Consider the following 25,942-nt stretch of genomic DNA (forward strand, 5'->3'; position numbering starts at 1 on the left):
CCGTCTCGCACACGCTCCGCTCTGCTCCCCCGTCTCGCACACGCTCCGCTCCGCTGCTCCTCTGTCTCGCACAGGCTCGGCTCTGCTCATCCACTCTCTGAATACATCCTGATGGGACACATAAACTGCAGGTCACACAGCAGAGTCCTGCATCCACTGAGCGGAGAGACCTGGTCATGTGACCCCTTGTCTCCTCCCACACACTGATCACATGATGGTGACATCATCACAGGTCCTGTAAGCACAGAACAACCCCACGGCTCCTGTCCGGCTGCAGGTGGAGGTATGTGGGGGTCACAGCTTCCCCTTGTGGAGACCCCGGGGAGGTGCAGGAGATTAGTGGCCATGTAATGCTCCTCTGGGGAGTCTGGGATGTACATGGGAGATGGTACAAGGCCTCTACAGCGCCCCCTATTGGCAGGCCTGTAACATGACTGGGAATAGAAGCCTCCGGAAGGCAGAGAACATCTCCAGCTACAATCAGGATTATTCGGCCTCCACTACAAATTCGCTTTCTACAATCCGTACAAAATCCCCCCAGAAGAATATAAATAAGTGACACAACTGATAGAACGAGCGCTTTCCCCAAATCCACACAAAATGACCCTTTTTCTGCCTCCTGCGGCCCCAGAATCCCCCATGAGCTCTTTAGTCCTGGGAGCCCCTTCTGCTGAGTAGCTGCAGACGGACAGCAGCTTCTGCCGGCGCTCCGGAGGAGTCTTACCCCGTTCCTCGCGGCCGCCGGCTCACTGATGCTCTGGGGTTTGGGAGGTGCAGCCGCCGTCTCATCGCTCCAGAATCTTCCGTCTGAAACCAGTAAATCCCCCAGAACTTCTCGGCTCGCAGCTCCCGGCTGGATGTGCTGTTTGTAGCATTTAGTGGGAAGCGCTGGACACGTTTTGGCCGCCCGATCCTTCTTCAGCGGCCGGACTCCTACAAATCACTGGGGAAGAAATAGTGGATAACATGTTGTATCTTCATAGCGTCATAAATCCCCCTGGTTAACCCCTTCCTGCTCCGCGGCTTATATGTACACAACTGACAGCTGGCCGCAGTTCAGCCAATCAGAGCCAGCACTTCCTGGAGGCGGAGTTTTTCAGACAAGTGTTGGGGAGCTTCGGGAGACTTGTGCCGGAGCCGGATGGTGCCTCTTAGGGCTTATTATAAGGCTTTTATAATAGGATTTCCTACAATAAAGTTGCATTGCAGCAGCAAGGAAGGCTCCGTAGGGAAACCTGGGCTACACAACATTCCAAGCTGCGGGCATCTCTGGCAACCCACAATATTTTTGTCTCACAATGTCGCCTGCTACAAAACATCGCTGATGTGCAGGAACCCGTAGGAAACCATGGTATCACCTACAGGCGATCTGTCGCATTGCGAGAAAAAACGCATGATTTTTTTTCCCATGTGAAAGCGGCCTTAACCCCAAACATGGATGAACGGCCCTGAGAATCAATTCATCTCCTGTTCCATCCGCACAAAAACAGAGAACACAACATTTACACATTAATTTCCTCTCTCCTTATTATCTGCAGTAATTGTATCACATGGGATGTAATTAAGGCCCTTTTACACGGAACGATTGATGATCCTTGTGGGATTGGCTGTTTTGTATTGCGCACTTTGTATTTGTACTTGTGTTCTTATGCGCAGGGTTTCTGTTGCGGAATGTGTTGTGTTTTGTGATGCGGTAGTTCCGGCACCGCGGTCACACGGACAAACTAAATTTTTAAACATCAACAAACCCAGAATTTCAAACAGAATCGCTACATTAGCTCAGCGCAATAACTGCAAATTCCGTAACGCAGGTGTACTTGTGGATTTTGCCGCATTTTATGATATCTATGCTGAACATCGGCTCCATTTCCGCTCAGTTTCCACAATAAATAGTCGCGCTGCAGACACATACTTCTTGCGCATCCGTAGCAGAAAACTTCTGCTATGTGTGAAGGAGATTTGTAAAACCTGATTCTCTCGCCTTGTGGAATCTCCGCAGTGTTTTCTGCAGTGTGAAGGCCGCCTTATCCTTCAGTCAGTTGGTGGAACATGTGAAGCTGAACGACGGTCATTCAGTGTAAAGACGGCCAACGATTGGACGATAAATGGGAATTAATTTGTGAATCGTTAGTTGTTCATTTTATCCAGGCATAAAAGCCCGATGACAAACGGCCCAAGTAAACAGGCAGTGGTTCATCTATGAGTGACTGCCTGTTCACAGTGATGGAGGCGGGCAGCCATGAGAGATCCCCGGCGCGCTCCGCCCTCATACACTAAACAACTATGTGGGAAAGCACAAGCTTAAATTCCCAAGTATCGGCCTATGTAAGACCACCCTAAGGCTAGTTTCACACTGACAACCGCAATTTTGCCGTGATTTTTGTGCAGCAGCGATGCCGCCCGTGATAAAATCACGCGTTTTTTTTTACCACTGAAGTCAATGGGACTTTCTAATGTTAAAATTGCAATGCATGTTTGTTGCGTTGCGATGCGATAAATCATTTCTTTTTTGCATCAGGCAAACATTGTGCAATTTTCTCGCCCAAGTGCATCCACCCTAGGGGTTAATTTTTTTTTTTTTTCGAAATGCTACATTTTCTCCTAAAGGAGAGCAGTGAGTGAGGAGACTTATAAGGCCAATTATGTTCCTCTGGGTAATATGCAAATAAGGAAAATGGAACAATACCTCCACGGCGCCACCTATTGGAAGGCAGCATTCCTTCAAATCAATGTTAAACTCTTTACAAAAGCCTTGTAACAATGACTAGGAATTGAAAGCCAAGCCAGATTTCATGCACAGACAGCTAGGTGGCACTGCGGAGGTATTGTTCCATCTCCCTCATTTGCATACTAGTTGATATACCCAGCTTTGCCTGAGTTATTTGGTACACTCTCCTCACTTCTTAGCCTTATAGGTAATGCCTATTCGTGCCTTCCTTATGTACTTTTGCAGCTTTTCAGTATATGTACAAAGGTCAGTTAGATTCTCTTCAGTATATACACATAGAGGTGAGGTAGATTCTCCTCAGTATGTACACACAGAGGTGAGGTAGATTCTCTTCAGTATATACACATAGAGGTGAGGTAGATTCTCTTCAGTATATACACACAGAGGTGAGGTAGATTCACCTCAGTATATACACATAGAGGTCAGGTAGATTCTCTTCAGTATATACACATAGAGGTGAGGAAGATTCTTGTCAGTATATACACAGAGAGGTGAGGTAGATTCTCCTCAGTATATACACACAGAGGTGAGGTAGATTCACCTCAGTATATACACATAGAGGTCAGTTAGATTCACCTCAGTATATACACATAGAGGTCAGTTAGATTCTCCTCAGTATATACACATAGAGGTCAGGTAGATTCTCTTCAGTATATACACATAGAGGTGAGGAAGATTCTTGTCAGTATATACACAGAGAGGTGAGGTAGATTCTCCTCAGTATATACACACAGAGGTGAGGTAGATTCACCTCAGTATATACACATAGAGGTCAGTTAGATTCTCCTCAGTATGCACACATACAGGTGAGGTAGATTCTCCTCAGTATATACACACAGAGGTGAGGTAGATTCACCTCAGTATATACACATAGAGGTCAGTTAGATTCTCCTCAGTATATACACATAGAGGTCAGGTAGATTCTCTTCAGTATATACACATAGAGGTGAGGAAGATTCTTGTCAGTATATACACAGAGAGGTGAGGTAGATTCTCCTCAGTATATACACACAGAGGTGAGGTAGATTCACCTCAGTATATACACATAGAGGTCAGTTAGATTCTCCTCAGTATATACACATAGAGGTCAGGTAGATTCTCTTCAGTATATACACATAGAGGTGAGGAAGATTCTTGTCAGTATATACACAGAGAGGTGAGGTAGATTCTCCTCAGTATATACACACAGAGGTGAGGTAGATTCACCTCAGTATATACACATAGAGGTCAGTTAGATTCACCTCAGTATATACACATAGAGGTCAGTTAGATTCTCCTCAGTATATACACATAGAGGTCAGGTAGATTCTCTTCAGTATGTACACATAGAGGTGAGGAAGATTCTTGTCAGTATATACACAGAGAGGTGAGGTAGATTCTCCTCAGTATATACACACAGAGGTGAGGTAGATTCACCTCAGTATATACACATAGAGGTCAGTTAGATTCTCCTCAGTATGCACACATACAGGTGAGGTAGATTCTCCTCAGTATATACACACAGAGGTGAGGTAGATTCACCTCAGTATATACACATAGAGGTCAGTTAGATTCTCCTCAGTATATACACATAGAGGTCAGGTAGATTCTCTTCAGTATATACACATAGAGGTGAGGAAGATTCTTGTCAGTATATACACAGAGAGGTGAGGTAGATTCTCCTCAGTATATACACACAGAGGTGAGGTAGATTCACCTCAGTATATACACATAGAGGTCAGTTAGATTCTCCTCAGTATATACACATAGAGGTCAGGTAGATTCTCTTCAGTATATACACATAGAGGTGAGGAAGATTCTTGTCAGTATATACACAGAGAGGTGAGGTAGATTCTCCTCAGTATATACACACAGAGGTGAGGTAGATTCACCTCAGTATATACACATAGAGGTCAGTTAGATTCTCCTCAGTATGCACACATACAGGTGAGGTAGATTCTCCTCAGTATATACACATAGAGGTCAGTTAGATTCTCCTCAGTATGCACACATACAGGTGAGGGAGATTCTCCTCAGTATATACACACAGAGGTCAGTTAGATTCTCCTCAGTATATACACACAGAGGTGAGGTAGATTCTCCTCAGTATATACACATAGAGGTCAGGTAGATTCTCCTCAGTACATACACATAGAGGTGAGGTAGATTCTCCTTATATACACATAGAGGTGAGTTAAATTCTCCTCATTATATACACATAGAGGTGAGGTAGATTCTCTTCAGTATATACATACAGAGATGAGCTAGATTCTCCTCAGTATATACACATAAAGGTGAGGTAGATTCTCCTCAGTATATACACATAGAGGTGAGGTAGATTCTCCTCAGTATATACACATAAAGGTGAGGTAGATTCTCCTCAGTATATACACATAAAGGTGAGGTAGATTCTCCTCAGTATATACACATAAAGGTGAGGTAGATTCTCCTCAGTATATACACATAAAGGTGAGGTAGATTCTCCTCAGTATATACACATAAAGGTGACGTAGATTCTCCTCAGGTAATACAAATAGAGGTGAGGTAGATTCTCCTCAGTATATACACATAAAGGTGAGGTAGATTCTCCTCAGTATATACACATAAAGGTGAGGTAGATTCTCCTCAGTATATACACATAGAGGTGAGGTAGATTCTCCTCAGTATATACACATAGAGGTGAGGTAGATTCTCCTCAGTATATACACATAGAGGTGAGGTAGATTCTCCTCAGGTAATACAAATAGAGGTGAGGTAGATTCTCCTCAGTATATACACGAAGAGGTCAGTTAGATTGTCCTCAGTATATACACAGAGGTGAGGTAGATTCTCCTCTGTATACAGATCATTTCCCAAGGCTTTATGGTTTCTTAGAAAAGATCTATGTCCTGTATCATGGATTTTCACAGTTCATGCATAGAATTGAATATTGAAGTTGAAACCCCTTTAGTTTTCCTATTAGGATGTAAATAATGATCAGTCAAATTTCATGTTTGTGCAGTACAGATGTGTGTTATTATTTACATTACATATGGGATAATTTACTTTCACACTTAGAATTGAATAATCAAGTTGTGACCCTTTTACTTTTCCTGTGTTGGACCTAAAGAATAGTTGTGCCACATTTCATGTTTGTACGACATCGGGAAGTTACATAATATAGGGTGTCACTTACTTTTGTACTTAGAAGTCAATAATCAAGTTGCAAGCCATTTACTTTTCCTATTTACAGCCTAAAGAATGGTTGTGCCAAATTTCAGGTTGGTGCGGAACAGATGTGTGTTATTACCTACATTACATAGGGGGTCACTTACTTTTGCACTTAGAATTAAATAATCAAGCTGCAACCCCCTTTACTATTCTTATTTAGAGCCTAAACAATGAATTTGCCAAATTTCAAGTTTGTAAGACGCTGGGAATTTAGAGAATTAGGTACACTTCATAAGGCGAGGGGGTCACTTACTTTGACACTTAGAATTGAATAATGACGTTGCAATCCCCTTTACTTTTCCTATTTAGGACCTAAAGATTGCTTGTGTCAATTTTCAGGCTTCTACGACACCTGGGAAGCTAGATAACATAGGGGGTCACTTACTTTTGCATTTAGCATTAAATAATCAAGTTGTGACCCCTTTACTTTTTCTATTTAGGACTTCTAGAATGGTCGTGGCAAATTTCAGGTTTGTACGAGATCGGGAAGTAGGAGAATTAGATTAGGTACATTACATAGGGGTGCACTTACTTTTGCATTTAGCATTGAATAATCGAGTTGTGACTCCTTTACTTTTCCTTTTTAGGATCTAAAGAATGCTTGTGCCAAATTTCATGCTTCTTTAACACTGGGAAGTTGAGATGAGCGAGCGTACTCACTAAGATAAATTACTCGAGTGAATATTGCCTTATGTGAGTACCTGCCCGCTCGTCTCAAAAGATTCGGGTGCTGGCAGGGAGTGGCTGGGGAGAGCGGGGAGGAACGGAAGGGGGAGATCTCTCTCTCACTCTCTCCCCCCTGCTCACTCCCGCAACTCACCGCTCTCCCTCGCCGGCACCCGAATCTTTTGAGATGAGCAGGCAGGTACTCGCATAAGGCAATACTCGCTCGAGTAATTTGCCTTAGCGAGTACGCTCACTTATCTCTACTGGGAAGTTAGAGAATTAGTGCCAAGTCAATCAATGATTGAGTGAGTCAGTGAGAGCTTTCGCCTGGATATACATAGATTACCCGGAGGAGCATGAATGGCCTTGTAAGTCTCCTCTCTCACTGCTCTCCCTAAGGATAAAAGATAGCGTTTCTGACTCATGTCACAGGCCTCTCACTAGCAAAGCCATAAACCTACTCCACACTGATGAGGGGCAAGTACTCCGAAACAGCTGTCTGTGCATGGAATCTGGCTTGGCTTTCAATTCCTAGTCATTGTTACAAGGCTTGTATAAAGAGTCTAACATTGATTTGAAGGAATGCTGCCTTCCAATAGGTGGCGCTGCAGAGGTATTGTTCCATCTCTCTCATTTGCATTTTTTTATAGTTTCAATGCTCCAATTAATGGGTAACTGTTATCATTTAGAACCAGGAATTCAATCACTTCTGTTAAGCATGTAGCATTGTGATCACAGTAACTCAATCACTGCTGTTTTCCAAGCCCTCTATTAAGTCCTGTTCACACACAAGGATTGTCATTTGAATGATTGAACGAATTAACAACTTTTTTGCAGACAAATGCTGAGCATGTAAACGTACAGATAATAATCATTTGAAATCCTCTCCATTTGCCCAATTAGCTATGTAAACTCTGTGTTTCTTGCTCAGATGTGCCGCTGTTTATGTGAGGAATCTCTGGCCAGGAGGTTTTTTTAATTAGTGTGAAAAAAAGCCATTGTCTTCTGAGTAAACAAGTGGTCATTTGCATGTAACAATTATCTCACAAATTCTTCAGTTTGAACGAATTTTGACTGATAATTGTTGCGTGTAAATGGGCCTTAAGTCCTCTTGTCATAGTTTGGTTAGAAATAACACAGTAGCATTTTATATATTTAAAGAGTTTTGTCTCGAAAACATGTTTCTAGCTTCTGGCCCCCATAAAATAAAAAAGTATACTCTCTTCTCCTCAGCCCATGGCAGAAGTCAGGTGACTGCTGCTTCCAATCAGAGGTTGAATTCCTCGTATCAGAACTAATATCCTGGGTGGCATGATGCCAGGAGTTTGGAACAGTCATGCTGCAAACTCTCTGATTGGCTGCAGCAGTCACCTGACTTTCTCAAAGCTGTACAACTGTCTTACCTGCTCAAGATTAGACTGCTGCTTACCCTTATTAACATACTAGTTAAGCATACTGAGTCAGTTTTGAGGTAAGATAAGTATAACAATCTATTTATGATCTATAGCCTGAAATACACTCTAAGCATGCACAATCATGGGTAATCAAAAAGTAACCATCAATACATCACAGGATAGTGTAGCATTACTTCTTAATCGCGGGATCTCGGTATCGATTGTCAGGAGGAACCGGGAAATCAACACATCACTGAATATTGTAGCGTCACTCCTTAATCGGGGGATCTCGATATCGATTGTCAGGAGGAACCAGGAAATCAACACATCACTGAATATTGTAGCATCACTCGTTAATCTGGGGATCTCGGTATCGATTGTCAGGAGGAACCGGGAAATCAATACATCACAGGATAGTGTAGCATCACTCCTTAATCGGGGGATCTCGGTATCGATTGTCAGGAGGAATCGGGAAATCAACACATCACTGAATATTGTAGCATCACTCCTTAATCGGGGGATCTCGGTATCGATTGTCAGGAGGAATCTGGGAAATCAACACATCACCGCATATTGTAGTATCACTCCTTAATCGGGGGATCTCGGTATCGATTGTCAGGAGGAACCGGGAAATCAACACATCACCGGATATTGTAGCATCACTCCTTAATCGGGGGATCTCCGTATCGATTGTCAGGAGGAATCGGGAAATCAACACATCACCGAATATTGTAGCATCACTCCTTAATCGGGGATCTCGGTATCGATTGTCAGAAGAAATCTGGGAAATCAACACATCACCGAATATTGTAGCATCACTCCTTAATCGGGGGATCTCGGTATCGATTGTCAGGAGGAACCGGGAAATCAATACATCACAGGATAGTGTAGCATCACTCCTTAATCGGGGGATCTCGATATCGATTGTCAGGAGGAACCGGGAAATCAATACATCACAGGATAGTGTAGCATCACTCCTTAATCGGGGGATCTCGGTATCGATTGTCAGGAGGAACCGGGAAATCAACACATCACCGGATATTGTAGCTTCACTCCTTAATCGGGGGATCTCAGTATCGATTGTCAGGAGGAATCTGGGAAATCAACACATCACCGGATATTGTAGTATCACTCCTCAATCGGGGGATCTAGATATCGATTGTCAGGAGGAACCGGGAAATCAACACATCACTGAATATTGTAGCATCACTCCTTAATAGGGGATCTCGGTATCGATTGTCAGAAGAAATCTGGGAAATCAACACATCACTGAATATTGTAGCATCACTCCTTAATCGGGGGATCTCGATATCGATTGTCAGGAGGAATCCGGGAAACCTCCGCAAGAGTCCCAATCCCCTCTGAAAATTCCTGTCTTTTATATAATTTTCTATTACACAAATGTTCCCGGTCCTGCGCAGTACTCTTTCACAAATTATTATCATATAACTATTGTGCTTACACAGCCTCAGTACAACCTTCTAGAATATTTCAGCGCGTGATCACCTTGTGTGATCATGTTCAGTGACTTGTTCTTTGTCCACGTTCAAGGATGCGACCATGAGTGATTCCAGCTCAAACCAGTGTTCTCCTTCTGTAACAGCAGCTCAATGAACTTTAGTAGACTCACATTGGTTTTAGAAGCGAGAGTCTTTGTGAACTTTAATAACTTTTGTTTCAGATAGGAGTCCAGGCAAAGAATACTATTGATTACTACCTATGAACTGGATACCTTCTACCCATTCAATCATCAATCTCGTCACACTCGTATCACAACAACCGGAAGCCAACGGTGGACAGTGGTAGCCACTCAGCTGCATCCCAAGGGGCCATAGGGGGGTGAGTATACTCTATTTTGTATTTTATGTGGGGTCCAGAGGTTAGTAATTTTTTGCGACAAAACCTTTAAGGCAGGTTTCAGATGAGCGTATTACGGACACATTTCCGCATCTGTTATATAGACGTGTGTTTCGGCCGACCATGGGTTTTGTTGACCCGAATTAAAATTATCACAGGTCCCTATAATTCTCTCAGTTCGGGTCAATAAACCCTGCGGTAAAAATGTCATTATTTACTAAGTTCTTGTGTTTATCCTCTTTGGGGTACACGCACACCGACGTTTTCTCATCCATTTTCTTATAATAAAATCGTTACGAAAATCAGGTGAATTCACGTAGACTTGTTTATTCGGATGAATAGTCCAAGTGAAAGAAAATTTCAGCATGTCCCGTTCTTGTCCGAATCTCAGCTGAGAACAGTACCTGTCACTGTGTGGTGTCCCGCACATCGGATGCACATGGATGGGATGGCCAAGTGCCGAGGATCTCGGGCGCAACTTTTTAAATGTCTGTGCGCATGTACCCTTAGGCCGCACTTACATTGGAGCATGCAAGTGGGCAGCAATGTAATTTTTCTTCAGTTCCATAGAAAATGATAAGTGATATCACTCAGAAATAGTACATGCTGTGATCTCTCTCAGTTCGAGAGAAAAATCACTCGTAAAATAATTGGTTCTTTTCACGTGTGATTTCTGTTCATCTCGCAACGCAGAGAAATTGTACTGAAAATCGCCCGTGTGAATACACCCTTATTTATAGCCGTCCTTTAATCCCCTATAATCCAGAGATTTGGGGTGGCTTACATTGCCTCGTCTTCTCTCCATTCAGGATCCTCAGCTGATATCTTCTATATCAGATAATACTCCTGATTGACCCGACAAGGATGGAGAGGAACCGGGACAAGATGGTGGAGAGTATATTCACCCTCACCCTAGAGATACTCTTCCAGCTTACAGGAGAGGTGAGAGATTCTGGGGATGACGTCACGTTCCATCATTCTTATCTATGTCAGTCTCTGGTCACATCTACGGCAGAGGATTTACTGCCGATTCATCATAAATGCCGGGAAAAATAATAGAGGCGGTTTTCTGGTAGAATGACGGAAACCCAACAGATCTACTATAAGGCAATTGGAGGTTGTTGGGGGTCATTATTGTCTGTCATCTAACAGAACCAAAACTCGGATCATTATGTTCTTCTGCTTCTGTGACTGAGTAGAACAACAGACATGATGAACAAAGATGTGAACTAAAGGCATGAAAGACTCTGGGAATGTCTGCAGTGATATTTCTGGATGTGTCTCCCCATAAACAGGATTACACGGTAGTGAAGAAGACTTCTAGTGATGGCTGTCAGGCCCCGGTGTCTGATGGATGGGGAAGCCCAATCACAGGGCCTCCACCTCACCCCCTGATACTGGAGGAGATCAATGAGCAGAAGATCCTAGAACTCACCAAGAAGATGATTGAGCTGTTGACTGGAGAGGTGCCTCTGCTGGGAATGCTGGGACATTATACAGTAATGCTATGGCGGTATAACGTGTCTGGGTGATGACGGTATCATTGTGTTGTCAGGTACCTATAAGGTGTCAGGACGTCACTGTCTATTTCTCCATGGAGGAGTGGGAGTATTTAGTAGGACACAAGGATCTGTACAAGGACTTCATGATGGAGGACCACCAGTCCCCTCCATCAGCAGGTAATAGACGGGACTAAATCCACACGATCTTTATTATTTGTATGTAGAGATTGAATTCAGTGGCTGTCTGTGTTTTCTGCAGGTAGATCCAGTAAGAGAACAGCAACGGAGAGATGTCCCCATCCTCTTCTTCCACAGGATGATCAGGTAGATGGAAAAGAAGGTCTCATGAAATCTCCCCTCTGGTCTGTAGGACGGCTGGGAAGGTCTTGTGTTCAGTCTTATTATATGACTGATACTTGTTTAATGAGAAAGCTGGAGATGGCAGGATTACAGCCGACCGCAGACATTAGATCTCCACATCTTATTACTATTTTCTGATTCTGGAGACTTCTGGTTGGAATAAAGAAGCAACAGGTTGCAGTTATACAGGAGACCTGCAGCTATTTGGCCCAGATCACTACTGCTGTCATGTCATTCCGGCTCCTCATACTAATTAATGACCTTTTCTGGCCATATAAAACCTTCCACACGACTTCTCCAACTGTGTGATGACTTTTACAATATTTATTTCATAGCTGGTGAAACTGGAGGAAGATCTGATCCCTATTGATGCTACAGAGACTCATGTGAGGGGGGATCAGCCGTGTAAGGAGGAGATTCCTACAGATGACCCCCCAGGTGAGACTACATGTAGAGAAGAGTCTGCGTTGTCAGGTTTTCAGCTTTATGTTCCCTTATTCAGCCAAAGACAATGTTAAGCATTTTTTTCATTATTCGCTACTGAAAAAACTTAAGGGATGATGTAAATCACATTAAGTGTAAATCTATCAGTCCCGCACATGGAGACTCCAAATGGCATTTTTGAAATCCATTTTAAAAGAGGTCACAAACCGTAGAAAGATTGCGCCCCCTATGATGCGTTTCGGACCAACACTCAGTCTTCAGTCATAGTGTATGTGACTCTTCCCTGAACAACTATTTATGACAATGGAGTCACCCCACATCATACAATCACAGATCCGTGGGCGGCCCATATACCAGCAATATAGTAAAATACCTGCATACACAAATAATACGGCAGGAGATTAATAAGACAACTACAGACACATCAACAAGTTGTGTGCATACTGATATAATTAATAATGCTACTTTATTTCCTTTCTAAGGTTTAACCCTTGTGAGGTACTGAGGGGTGTAGTGGTGGATAGTTGCTACGTCGCCCCCTCGGTTCCGGTATTATGCATAAGGGGACTGGAGGAGGGTCATGTCTCGCTCTCCGAGACATGAGAAACCGGGAGTGTAATGTGGTCTCCAGCAAGTAGTTGCTGGAGATCTGTTGTTTAAAAAATATCCGGGCCGGGTTTTTTTTGGAATGGATGGCAGGTTGGTAGTGGGGCTGTCCATTCCACCTCCTCCACTCCAGGGTGTGGGCAAGGCCAATCAGCCCAGGTGCTGAGGCTGAGCCAGACTAAAGTGTGCACATAAATAGCAGGTGCACGGACACAGAGAGAGCTAAGATGGCTGCTGGACCCTGGCAGCCTGTGTGACTGGCTTGGAGGGAGAAGCCCTGCTGTGCTCTGCATCGGCGAAGTGCGACCGCAGCGTTGGGCTCTGGACTATTGCCTGTTTACCGGATATCTGGATTATGGACTATTATTTGTTTACCTGAAGTTAAGGTTGGATTTTTTATGTTTCTGGTGTAGAAATAAGCGCAGGCGACGCCTGTATTTGGACTGCATCCACTGGTGTTCCGTCTCTTTGTATCAAGAACCAGCACGCCTACTGAGCTATATCCCCACACCCTATAGGCACCGTGTTTACAGATGGAAGATCTAATGTGCCTCACTGTATCCTGCAAATGTTCCAATATTCTAATTTTCTAGACGTACATCCCACATAGGATAACTTACAGATATCACATGTCATCATACAGACCGCACATCGGATATTACAATTTATATATTCTTTAATTTTTTTAAATTGTTATTTAATGTATCTGAAAAAGTTTTCGCTGACGAAACACACGACCACCTGCTTAGTGTGGCATACCCCTGGGTAGTATGAAGGCTTCCCTACTGGAGGCAGTTTCATTTTCTCCTCCTTTTGTACTCCTTACAGCTTGGAAAACCATTGCGGTGTTCCTGCTGGAGGCAGGCAGTATCTCATGTGGCTACAGTCCATGGGGATGCTGGAGGACTCCTTCTCCTGGGTCTTTATCACCAATTCACGACTAGCTAAGATTTTTTCTGAAGCTACTAGTAGTAAATGTTCTCATTTGCCACAAAACAAATCCAGCCGTGCCTTGTTCTGCACAGAAGAAGAGTCCTCAGTTTTGTTCCTTTTGTCGCTTCAGCCCCCGAACCTTGGATAGCAAAAAATTCTTGCAAGACTAAAACCAAAGGCTCTCTTGCAAACAGAGTCCATCCTGTTGTCCTCAACCACTATACTCCAAGTCCGCATGTATTAAATCTTCCGTGTGTATGGCTGTCCCCAACCAAGCCATCCAGAGTGGGGGGACGGCTTTCCCTATTCAGGGAGACCCAACTCACTCATTTCTCAGACATCTGTGTTCGGGAGGTCATCTCTTCGAGCTATGCCATGAAGTTTTCTGCCCACCCCCAAGACTGCTTCTTCACTTCCAGAATTGCGGTTTCTACTTCAAAAGCCTTTGTGTATGTGTGATACACACTCTCCTCTAAGGGTATAATTGTCCCTGTTTCCCCTTTAGAACAGTACAGGGGATTCTATTAAATCTCTTTATGTTACACAAGGAGGACGGCATTGTCCGACCCGTTTTGGATCTTAAGAGGTTAGATCAATATGTCAAGGTTCAACACTTCCGCATGGAGTTATTGAGATCTGCCATTGCGTCCATGGAACTAGGCGAGTTTCGCTATCCATTGAAATCATGGATACATATCTTCATATCCCTAATATCCAGCACATCAGCGATTCACCCAGTGATGAGTGGTTTGCAGAAAAATAGAGGATGCATTTGCTTAGATGAGGAGTTTGCAGGCACCAGCGAGCCTTTAGGTTTGCTTATAAAGTAAACATAGAAGCATACAGAGGCTTTATATCTCTATGTTCCAGGCTTGAAAAAGGAGGCAAGTCTGTTTATAGGAGCTCCAAAATGCGTTGCACTTCTCTGTGATTCCTGTACTGTTTGACCTGTATCCATGGAATGAGAACTGGAGGTGTTCCTACTCTCCTTAGACACCTGAATGATGTGTGATACTTTCTTCTAAAAGCTCCTGCTCTCTGTAACCTTACTAGCTGTATGAGCCGAGGATAAGAGCAGAAGCTGAGAGCTCCAGCTGTATGTACTAAATTACCGTCACCGCACGGGAGAAAACTGCACGTAAATACTCAGTTTCCACGGGGAGATGAAAAATAGAAAATATAAGCTTATTGGCTTAAGTAATGAGTCTATTAGGATGTTTGTCAGTAGATTAGGGGCTTCACAAATTGTTGTGGCTCCAGTGAATGGGAAAATACTTTTAATGTTTGAATTTTAATACGTCTTTCATTAGTTTGTACGAACATTTTAAATATAAATGTTATAATCAGCCTAATTGTTATGTAATATCCAAAAATATTAAAATCTACTTTATTCTTGGCAGATGACGACACCCGGGGCTCAGAGGGACATCTGATATCAACAGCTTCTAAAGTGAAAGATTATGGTCACATACAAGATACATATGAAGAGCCTGCTATTACCCCAAATATACGCTCAGCCCTTCACAGCAAAGATCTGTCCTCTGATCCTTCTAAACAGGTTCCATCTTCTGATTCATTACAGAATGTTAAACAAAATACAATTTACAAAACAAATGTTCAACATCAAAGAGTTCACACAGAGGAGAAGTCATATTCATGTTCTGAATGTGGGAAATGTTTTATAAACAAATCAGGTTTTGTTAGACATCAGAGAATTCACACAGGAGAAAAGCCATATTCATGTTCTGAATGTGGGAAACGTTTTAACCGAAAATCAAATCTAGTTTTACATCAGAGAATTCACACAGGGGAGAAGCCGTATTCATGTTCTGAATGTGGGAAATGTTTTAACAATAAATCAAATCTTGTGTTTCATCAGAGAATTCACACAGGAGAGAAGCCATTTTCATGTTCTGAATGTGGGCAATGTTATAGCAATAAAGCAAATCTTGCTGTACATCAGAGAATTCACACAGGGGAGAAGCCGTATTCATGTTCTGAATGTGGGAAATGTTTTAGACGAAAATCAGATCTTGCTGTACATCAGAGAATTCACACAGGGGAGAAGCCATATTCATGTTCTGAATGTGGGAAATGTTTTAAACGAAAATCAGATCTTGCTGTACATCAGAGAATTCACACAGGGGAGAAGCCATATTCATGTTCTGAATGTGGGAAATGTTTTTACAGTAAATCAAATTTTGTGCTACATCAGAAAATTCATACAGCGGAGAAGCCATTTTCATGTTCTGAATGTGGGAACCTTTTTACTCAAAAATCAAATCTTACTTCTCATCAGAGAATTCACAAAAGGTGAGAAACTATAAATGTTCTGAATGTGGTAAATGTTTACAGCTGAATCAAATCGTCTTGGACATCAGAGAAGTCACTCAGGGGAGAAACCATTTTCATATCCTGAATGTTGCGAATATTTTACTTGAAAGTCAAAAACTCACAGGAAAAAACAAATATTTTGCATTTGGCAAATTAACTGATAAATAGTACAAGTAAAAAAAATCCAACATTAAAAGTTTAGTTACATGTATTACAGGAATAAGAAATACATGCAATTGCCAAATAAAGTCTGTTATCTAAAAATCAACTAGAACCCAGAAAGCACATTTATATAGCCACCATGTTTGTGGAATATTTCACATTATTATATATATAGTTAAGTCTCAAAGTTGTTACCAATCACTAATAAATGTGTAAAACATTACATGCTTGTGTTCTTTTTAATGGTACGCTATCGCCTAGTTATGTGTATCACAAAATACGGGTATAATGTTTTCAGTGTTCCTCGTCAGGAAGAGCCATCAGTGATACACCAGAAAAAGCCAATGCTGGAATGTGACCATCTTCTGTTATCAATGACGTGATGTACGAACTCTACCAAACATAAAAAGGCTTAAAAGTGTAAAGAAACTGACCCCGATCATCCTTCAATAAGACCCCGTACGACAGTACCTTGTAGTTACAATCTGGAGCAGATAAGGAGGGTCCGGTGCTCCTCAAAGTGTAGCCAATTCAGAGTCACTTTACTGCTGCAAAGGCCATAATTAAGAAATGAATCTTTTATCTGGAAGCTTCTCCTCTTCACACTAGGCGATAGTCAACAGATGCTGTATGTGGTATGAACCTATATAAGAATCAGCTCGTCTCACACTGTGCTCCTGGGACCTTTAGTACTATGGGCTTCCAGGAGCACAGGTGTGGGATGATTTTTGTGGCTGAGTGTTGAGTTCTCCAGCCAGCCAATCACCACTGGTCTGCCTCATATAAATGCCAGCCGCTCTTCTAGAGGGTGCTGGTCATTTATTCCTTTTGCTATTTTACCTAATTTCCTTTAAGAACCTTGTTTTTTGGAGTTCTGCATGTTCTGCTGTGGTGTTGCTTGCATTAATTTCTGGGTGGAATTCCATGTTGTTCATGTGAACAGCAACATTGTCAGTATCTGTGTAAGTGACCAGACTCTTTGCGTGATCAGCTCCCTGTTCAAGTTGTATGTCCCTTGTCTGTGTGTGAACTGTGTCCTGTTCAGCAAATGTATGCCAACTAGAGGAAAATAGGCCTCTACGTTCCAGTGTGGGGCTTCCCCTACTGGCACAATCACCCCGCTTGTAAGCAAGAGTCCTGGGATTTAGTTGTCTTGCTAGTATAGGGACTAACGAGACAATGAGGACCCTTGTCGTGGGCTTGTGAGCTTAAGGATCTTAGCAGCTTAAATAAGAACCAATGCCTCATACATATTTTTGCTATTGCATCTGCTTATGTGTGTTGGAATTTTTAGTAAGTGTTTTGGTGGTTGCCAGTCGTTGTTGGATGTCTGCTTGCAAGTCCTGCTTTTAGTTCAGTTGGTCATGGTTGCTGTAGCTGTGTCCAGATTCTCCTGGAGTTTACTGTGCATCTTTCAATTAAGTTCCCCTTTCCCTTGGTTATTCATACTGTGGTTTGGTATTCTCCCTTGCCTACTGTCAGGGTCAGGTAGCAGGCCAAGAGGCGTTTTATTTTTTACACTATTTTTTTTCTGGTTTTTCAGGGAAGGGCCTATATTAAAGCCCTTCCCTGAAATCCACTTATGGGTAGCGGCAGCAGGATCCTCTACCGCAGCTGTCATGTGTGACAGCTGCGGTAGGGAATTGAAGAATTCCTCTGCTGCATCTGTCACAGATGTGGCAGATGTAGCAGCAGGGAATTCTTTTTTTTTTTAAACTCGTTTTATTGAACAGTATGCATTACATACAATAACAATTAGGTTAACTTTGCATACATCAGAGAGCTCTTTGGAGTCGATATTCGGTACACAAATACGTTACATTTTCTCTGCATTTATCAAGTATATATTAATACGTGCATCTATAGTATTAATGACGTTGCTACTTATTTTACATATCAAGCCTGGGTGTGGTTCGTCTTAATAAATTTTGAAACATTTCTTGTGTGAAGTTTGTGTTTGTTGACCCGCACCAGGTCCCGCAAACCTTATCGAATTTTTTGGGATATTTTCTGTTTTTGTGGACTATTTTTTCGTATGGTAGGACAGAGTTAATGATACTCTGCCATTTTGTGATTGTCGGGGGGCGCCTGTCCATCCATCATAGCGCTATAACTAATAATACTTTAGTGAGGAATATTTTATCATAGTGTTGCCATTGTTCTTCATCTGTGACACCTAACAGACACATTACTGGGTCCGGTGGTATTGGTATTCCCATTAATTGGGTTAGGAACTGTGTGACCTCTTGCCAGTACGTGTATACCATCGGGCAGCCCCAAATCAGGTGGTTAAAGTTTGCGTTGGGTGCGCAACAGCGGTGGCATTGACTGGTAGCTGATCTATTCATTTTGTGGAGTCTAGTTGGTGTTAGATAACATTGGTGCAGAATATATAAATGGGTTAGTTTATTGTTTGCGGCTGGTGAGACCCCAGTGTACGTAGTCATTGCGGACTCCCAGTCCTCATTAGTCAGTTCTCTCCATCTTTCCAGCACCGCCATTTGTGTGTTGGGGATCTTAGAGTATAATAGAAGAGTATATAGCGTCGAAATTAGGCCCCTGGGACCTTGGGTGCGCAGTATACCTATTAGTGGGTATGTGGAGAAGGGTCATCTGGGTTCTGGGAATTGGGTTGTCAGTGCGTATCTGAGTTGTAGGTATCTAAAGAAGCCTGTTCTAGGTACCTGGTATAGTTGCTGTAGTTGCTCAAAGGAGACTAGTATTCCATCAATATATAGGTGTTCTAGCGTGGTAATTCCCAGGTTGGACCAAAATTGTCTGTCTAATAGGTTCAATAAATGTGGCAATGCTCTGTTATTCCATAAGGGGGTTTCCAGGGGGGTGTCTTCCTGTTTAGTCAATTGCTTACATGCCTTCCAGACACTTGTTGCAAGTCTGTGGATGGGCAGCATCTGTCTAGTCAACAGTCCTGGTTTTTCCAGGAGGATCCAGAGCGATACCTCAGAGAGGAAGAACATTAGATGGTGCTCGGAGTTCGGGAGAGGAGAGCCCGACAGCCAGTAGCGTATATATCTGACTTGCCCCGCTAGATAATATATTTTGAAGTCTGGTAATGCCATCCCTGCTAGTTCTTTGGGTTTTTGTAGAGTCTCCATGCGAAGTTTGGCTCTGGATTTCCCCCAGATGAATGATGTTATTAATGAGTTGGTTTTTTTAAAGAATTTCTGTGGTATAGTTGTTTCTGCGTGTTCCAAACGGTATAAATATTTGGGGAGTATTATCATTTTAATAAGGTTTACTCTACCTGCTACAGATAATGGTAGGGGGCTCCAGGCTTTTAGTTTTAGTTGTAGGGTTGTCATTAGAGGTGCGATATTTAGATCAAAACTTTGGGTGTCGTCTTTGGTGATATAGATCCCTAAGTATTTGAATTGGGGAACAATTTGTAGGTTGTGATACACTTCTCCCGTCCTCCATTCCTCCTCTCTCAGCGGCATTAGGGTAGACTTCTGCCAATTAATACGTAAGCCTGAGAAATTTCCGAATTCATCTATTTGAGAGATGGCCAGCGGTAGGGTACTTTAGGGTTCTGACATGTAGAGTATTATATCATCTGCATATAGTCCTATCCTGTCTTCTCTGGGTCCAATCTGGATTCCCTTGTATAGTGTGTGTTGTCGGATCTTTAAGGCCAGGGGTTCTATGGCAATTGCAAATAGGAGGGGGGAGAGCGGGCAACCCTGTTGGGTCCCCCTGTAGAGTGGGAAGGAGGTGGAGATCAGGCCACTGTTCTGGCCGTCAAGGCACTATATAGGATAGAAACCCATTTAATAAACGATTCTCCGAATCCGAATTTTCGCAGGACCTCTATCAGGTATGGCCATTCTACTGAGTCGAATGCCTTAGCTGCGTCCAGCGAGGCCAAAGCCCAATTCGATCTCCACCTCCATCCCACCTGCGTGATTACCTGCGTCCTTCTGATGTTGTCTGACATGGACATTCCCGGGATGAAACCGGATTGGTCCGGGTGTATGATGTCTTTGATTGCTTGATTCAGTCTAGAAGCTAACACTTTGGTAAGGATTTTATAATCTGTGTTTAAGAGAGAGATAGGTCTATATGATCCGCACTCTTCTGGGTTTTTATCGGGTTTTAGGATGAGGACTATGTTGGCCTCTAGCATCGACTCTGGGAGGTGTTCCTTTTCAAATATATATTCATATAACGAGAGTAATTGTGGTGTTATTTCCTCTCTATAGTGTAGGTAGACCTCTACTGGTAGGCTGTCTGTGCCCGGGGTCTTATATTTGCCATGTCCTTCATTGCCTCCTCTATCTCTTCTGTTGTAATGGGGCAGTCTAGTAGGGATCTATGTGTTTCTTGTAGTACTGGGAATGTTATATTGGATAGGTAAGTCTCTAGTTCTGCTGAAGTGTAGTTAGTTTGGGATTGGTATAGGTCATGGTAAAATTGTTGGAATCTACCTAATATATCTTTGGGGTCTGTAATTATTGTGCCCTCAGTTGATTTGATTCTAAGTATAGACGGGAAGGCAGTCTCTTGTCGGGCCATATAGGCTAGTAATTTACTGGACTGGTTACCTAATTCGAAGAAGGATTGACGGGTAAAGAATAATTTTCTCTGGGCCTTCTTTTTTAGGTATAACAGATACTCTCTGCTTGTAGCCATTTGTCTCTTTTAGTGTTTGAGGGGTCAGATATGAATTCTTTTTCTAGTTGTTGGCATTGTTCTGCCAATTGTTCTCCTTTAGAGATGAGCGAACGTACTCGTCCGAGCTTGATACTCGTTCGAGTATTAGCGTGTTCGGGATGCTCGTTACTCGTAACGAGTACCACGCGATGTTCGAGTTACTTTCACTTTCATCTCTGAGACGTTAGCGCACTTTTCTGGCCAATTGAAAGACAGGGAAGGCATTACAACTTCCCCCTGCGACGTTCAAGCCCTATACCACCCCCCTGCAGTGAGTGGCTGGGGAGATCAGGTGTCACCCGAGTATAAAAATCGGCCCCTCCCGCAGCTCGCCTCAGATGCGTTGTGACATAGCTGAGGGACAGTGGTATCGTGTTGGAGCTGCTGTAGGGAGAGTGTTAGGAGTTATTGTAGGCTTCAAGAACCCCAACGGTCCTTCTTAGGGCCACATCTAACCGTGTGCAGTAGTGTGGAGGCTGCTTTTAGCAGTGTTGCACTTTTTTTTTTTTTGGTATATCGGCCGTGCAGAGCATTGCGCCCTGCAGTAATAGTCCAGGGACAGAAGTGTGGAGGCAGGGAGAGCGTTAGGAGTTATTGTAGGCTTCAAGAACCCCAACGGTCCTTCTTAGGGCCACATCTAACCGTGTGCAGTAGTGTGGAGGCTGCTTTTAGCAGTGTTGCACTTTTTTTTTTTTTGGTATATCGGCCGTGCAGAGCATTGCGCCCTGCAGTAATACTCCAGGGACAGAATTGTGTAGGCGGGGCCAGAAGACATATATTATAGATTGAATATACGCAGTGGTCCTTTTCAAAAAAATATTGGAAAAAAATTTATTTAGCCTGCCTGTCACTGTGCTCAGTGTTCTGGGTCCGTGTCTGCTGGGGGTAGTAGTTCTCCAAATAAATACGCAGCCAGCTAAGTGTTACAGCAGGCGTGCACCAAATTATTTCCTGGGGTTCCGTAAACGAAGTCAGGCTCCAACCACAGGCCAATAAGCGGCACATTTAATTACAGCGTTCTGTTTCTGCACTACTGCTAATACACCATGCTGAGGGGTAGGGGTAGGCCTATAGGACGTGGACGCGGGTGAGGACGTGGAGGCCCAAGTCAGGGTGTGGGCACAGGCCGAGCCAGTGCGGTGGCCAGGGGTAGAAGCAGGGCCAGACCGAATAATCCACCAACTGGTTCCCAAAGCGCCCCCTCGCGTCATGCCACCCTGCAGAGGTCAAGGTGCTCTACGGTGTGGCAGTTTTTCACAGAGACGCCTGACGACCGACGAACAGTGGTGTGCAACCTTTGTCGCGCCAAGATCAGCTGGGGAGGCACCACCACCAGCATGCGCAGGCATATGATGGCCAAGCACCCCACAAGGTGGGACGATGCCCGTTCACCGCCTCCGGTTTGCACCACTGTCTCTCCCCCTGTGCCCCAACCTGCCACTGAGATCCAACCCCCCTCTGAGGACACAGGCAGTACCGTCTCCTGGCCTGCACCCACACCCTCACCTCCGCTGTCCTCGGCCCCATCCAGCAATGTCTCTCAGCGTAGCGTCCAGACGTCGCTAGCGCCACTGTTTGAGCGCAAGCGCAAGTACGACGCCACGCACCCGCACGCTCAAGCGTTAAACGTGCACATTGCAAAAATTGATCAGCCTAGAGATGCTGCCGTATAGGCTTGTGAAAACGGAGGCTTTCAAAAGCATGATGGCGGCGGCGGCCCCGCGCTACTCGGTTGCCAGTCGCCACTACTTTTCCCGATGTGCCGTCCCAGGCCTGCACGACCACGTCTCCCGCAACATTGTACGCGCCCTCACCAACGCGGTTACTGCCAAGGTCCACTTAACAACAGACACGTGGACAAGCACAGGCGGGCAGGGCCACTATATCTCCCTGACGGCACATTGGGTGAATTTAGTGGAGGCTGGGACAGAGTCAGAGCCTGGGACCGCTCACGTCCTACCCACCCCCCAAATTGCGTGCCCCAGCTCGGTGGTGGTATCTGCGGGGGTGTATGCTTCCTCCACTGAACCACCCTCCTCCTCCTCCTCCTACGCAACCTCTGTCTCGCAATCAAGATGTGTCAGCAGCAGCAGCACGTCGCCAGCAGTCGGTGTCACGCGGCGTGGCAGCACAGCGGTGGGCAAGCGTCAGCAGGCCGTGCTGAAACTACTCAGCTTAGGAGAGAAGAGCCACACGGCCCACGAACTGCTGCAGGGTCTGACAGAGCAGACCGACCGCTGGCTTGCGCCGCTGAGCCTCCAACCGGGCATGGTCGTGTGTGACAACGGCTGAAACCTGGTGGCGGCTCTGCAGCTCGGCAGCCTCACGCACGTGCCATGCCTGGCCCATGTCTTTAATTTGGTGGTTCAGCGCTTTCTGAAAAGCTACCCCCACTTGTCATACCTGCTCGGAAAGGTGCGCCAGCTCTGCGCACATTTCCGCAAATCCCACACGCACACTGCCACCCTGCGGATACTGCAACATCGGTTTAATCTGCCAGTGCACCGACTGCTGTGCGACGTGCCCACACAGTGGAACTCTACGCTCCACATGTTGGCCAGACTCTATGAGCAGCGTAGAGCTATAGTCGAATACCAACTCCAACTTGCGCGGCGCAGTGGGAGTCAGCCTCCTCAATTATTTACAGAAGAGTGGGCCTGGTTGGCAGCCATCTGCCAGGTCCTTGGAAAATTTGAGGAGTCTACCCAGATGGTGAGCGGGGATGCTGCAATCATTAGCGTCACCATTCCTCTGCTATGCCTCTTGAGAAGTTCCCTGCAAAGCATAAAGGCAGATGCTTTGGAATCAGAAACGGAGGCGGGGGAAGACAGTATGTCGCTGGATAGTCAGAGCAACCTCATGTCTATATCTCAGCACGTTGAGGAGGAGGGGGAGGAGCATGAGGAGGAGGGGGAAGAGACAGCTTGTCCCACTGCTGAGGGGACAGATGCTGCTTGCCTGTCATCCTTTCAGCGTGTATGGCCAGAGGAGGAGGAGGAGGAGGGGGAGGAGGGGGAAGAGACAGCTTGGCCCACTGCTGAGGGTACAGATGCAGCTTGCCTGTCATCCTTTCAGCGTGTATGGCCAGAGGAGGAGGAGGAGGAGGAGGATCCTGAAAGTGATCTTCCGAGTGAGGACAGCCATGTGTTGCGTACAGGTACCCTGGCACACATGGCTGACTTCATGTTAGGATGCCTTTCTCGTGACCCTCGCGTTACACGCATTCTGGCCACTACGGATTACTGGGTGTACACACTGCTCGATCCACGGTATAAGGAGAGCCTTTCCACTCTCATTCCCGAAGAGGAAAGGGGTTCGAGAATGATGCTATACCACAGGGCGCTGGTGGACAAACTGATGGTAAACTTCCCATCCGACAGCGCTAGTGGCCGAAGGCGCATTTCCGCGGCCCAGGTAGCAGGGGAGGCGCAGAGATCAGGCAGCATGTACAGCGCAGGCAGGGGAACACTCTCTAAGGCCTTTGACAGCTTTATGGCTCCCCAGCAAGACTGTGTCACCGGTCCCCAGTCAAGGCTGAGTTGGCGGGAGCACTGTAAAAGGATGGTGAGGGAGTACATAGCCGATTGCACGACCGTCCTCGTTGACGCCTCTGCCCCCTACAACTACTGGGTGTTGAAGCTGGACACGTGGCCTGAACTCGCGCTGTATGCCCTGGAGGTGCTTGCTTGTCCTGCGGCTAGCGTCTTGTCAGAGAGTGTGTTTAGTGTGGCTGGGGGAATCATCACGGATAAGCGTACCCACCTGTCAACCAACAGTGCCGACAGGCTTACACTCATCAAGATGAACAAAGCCTGGATTTCCCCAGACTTCTCTTCTCCACCAGCGGACAGCAGCGATACCTAAGCATTACGTAGGCTGCACCCGCGGATGGAAGCATCGTTCTCTATCACCATCAAAAACGGGGACCTTTTTGCTTCATCAATCTGTGTATAATATTCATCCTCCTCCTCCTGCTCCTCCTCCTGAAACCTGACGTAATCACGCCGAACAGGCAATTTTTCTTAGGCCCACAAGGCTCAGTCATATAATTTTTGTAAACAATTTTTATACGTTTCAATGCTCATTAAAGCGTTGAAACTTTCACCTCAACCAATTTTTATTTTAACTGGGCTGCCTCCAGGCCTAGTTACCAATTAAGCCACATTAACCAAAGCCATTAATGGGTTTCACCTGCCCTCTCGGTTGGGCATGGGCAATTTTTCTCAGGTACATTAGTACTGTTGGTACACCAATTTTTGTGGGCCCTCGCCTACAGTGTAATCCAATTAATTTTTTGCCTGCCTGCATTACAGCTGACATAACATCAGCTGTGATGGGCAATGCAATGGGATATTTTTATGTACCGCCGGTGGGTTCCAGGGAGCCACCCATGCTGTTGGTCCACAGGGAGTTGTAACTACATGTGTCCACTTCTAAAGAACCCCAGTCTGACTGGGGCATGCAGTGTGGGCCGAAGCCCACCTGCATTAAACATGACATTATTACCTCAGCTGTGATGGGCAATGCAATGGGATATATTTATGTACCGCCGGTGGCTTCCTGGCACCCACCCATGCTGTGGGTCCACAGAGAGTTGTAACTACATGTGTCCACTTCTAAAGAACCCCAGTCTGACTGGGGCATGCAGTGTGGGCCGAAGCCCACCTGCATTAAACATGACATTATTACCTCAGCTGTAATGGGCAATGCAATGAGATATTTTTATGTACCGCCGGTAGGTTCCAGGGAGCCACCCATGCTGTGGGTCCACAGGGAGTTGTAAATGCATCTGTGTCCACTTCTAAAGAACCCCAGTCGGACTGGGGCATGCAGTGTGGGCTGAAGCCCACCTGCATTTCATCTGACGTTAGCTCTGCTGTCCAGGGCACTGCAATGGGATACATTTATGTACAGCGGGTGGGTTCCAGGGAGCAACCCATGCTGTGGGTGCACACGGAATTCCCATTGCAGAGTTGTACCTACCTGTGACTATTTATAAAAAACCGCGGTCTGACTGGGGCATGCAGACACCTTGACAGAATGAATAGTGTGTGGCACATGGGTTCCCCATTGCTATGCCCATGTGTGCAGCTCCT

The 25,942-nt window shown here is 44.9% G+C and overlaps 2 long non-coding RNA genes and 2 pseudogenes across 2 annotated transcripts; all 4 read left to right on the forward strand.

Moving 5' to 3' along the window:
- The window catches only part of LOC136626708 (zinc finger protein 850-like), a 190,551-nt pseudogene that overhangs the window by 19,783 nt on the left and 144,826 nt on the right, over positions 1–25,942 (forward strand).
- On the forward strand, positions 3,568–3,910 carry LOC136624550 (uncharacterized). Its single transcript, XR_010792343.1, has 3 exons — positions 3,568–3,604; positions 3,640–3,779; positions 3,815–3,910. It is a non-coding gene; the product is annotated as an uncharacterized lncRNA (long non-coding RNA).
- Positions 4,233–4,575, forward strand: LOC136624551 (uncharacterized). The gene is made up of 3 exons (XR_010792344.1): positions 4,233–4,269; positions 4,305–4,444; positions 4,480–4,575. It is a non-coding gene; the product is annotated as an uncharacterized lncRNA (long non-coding RNA).
- On the forward strand, positions 9,465–16,038 carry LOC136624985 (zinc finger protein 773-like; annotated as a pseudogene).

Source organism: Eleutherodactylus coqui, chromosome 4 (genome assembly GCF_035609145.1).
Source record: "Eleutherodactylus coqui strain aEleCoq1 chromosome 4, aEleCoq1.hap1, whole genome shotgun sequence".
In the NCBI taxonomy this organism is placed as follows: Eukaryota; Metazoa; Chordata; class Amphibia; order Anura; family Eleutherodactylidae; genus Eleutherodactylus; species Eleutherodactylus coqui.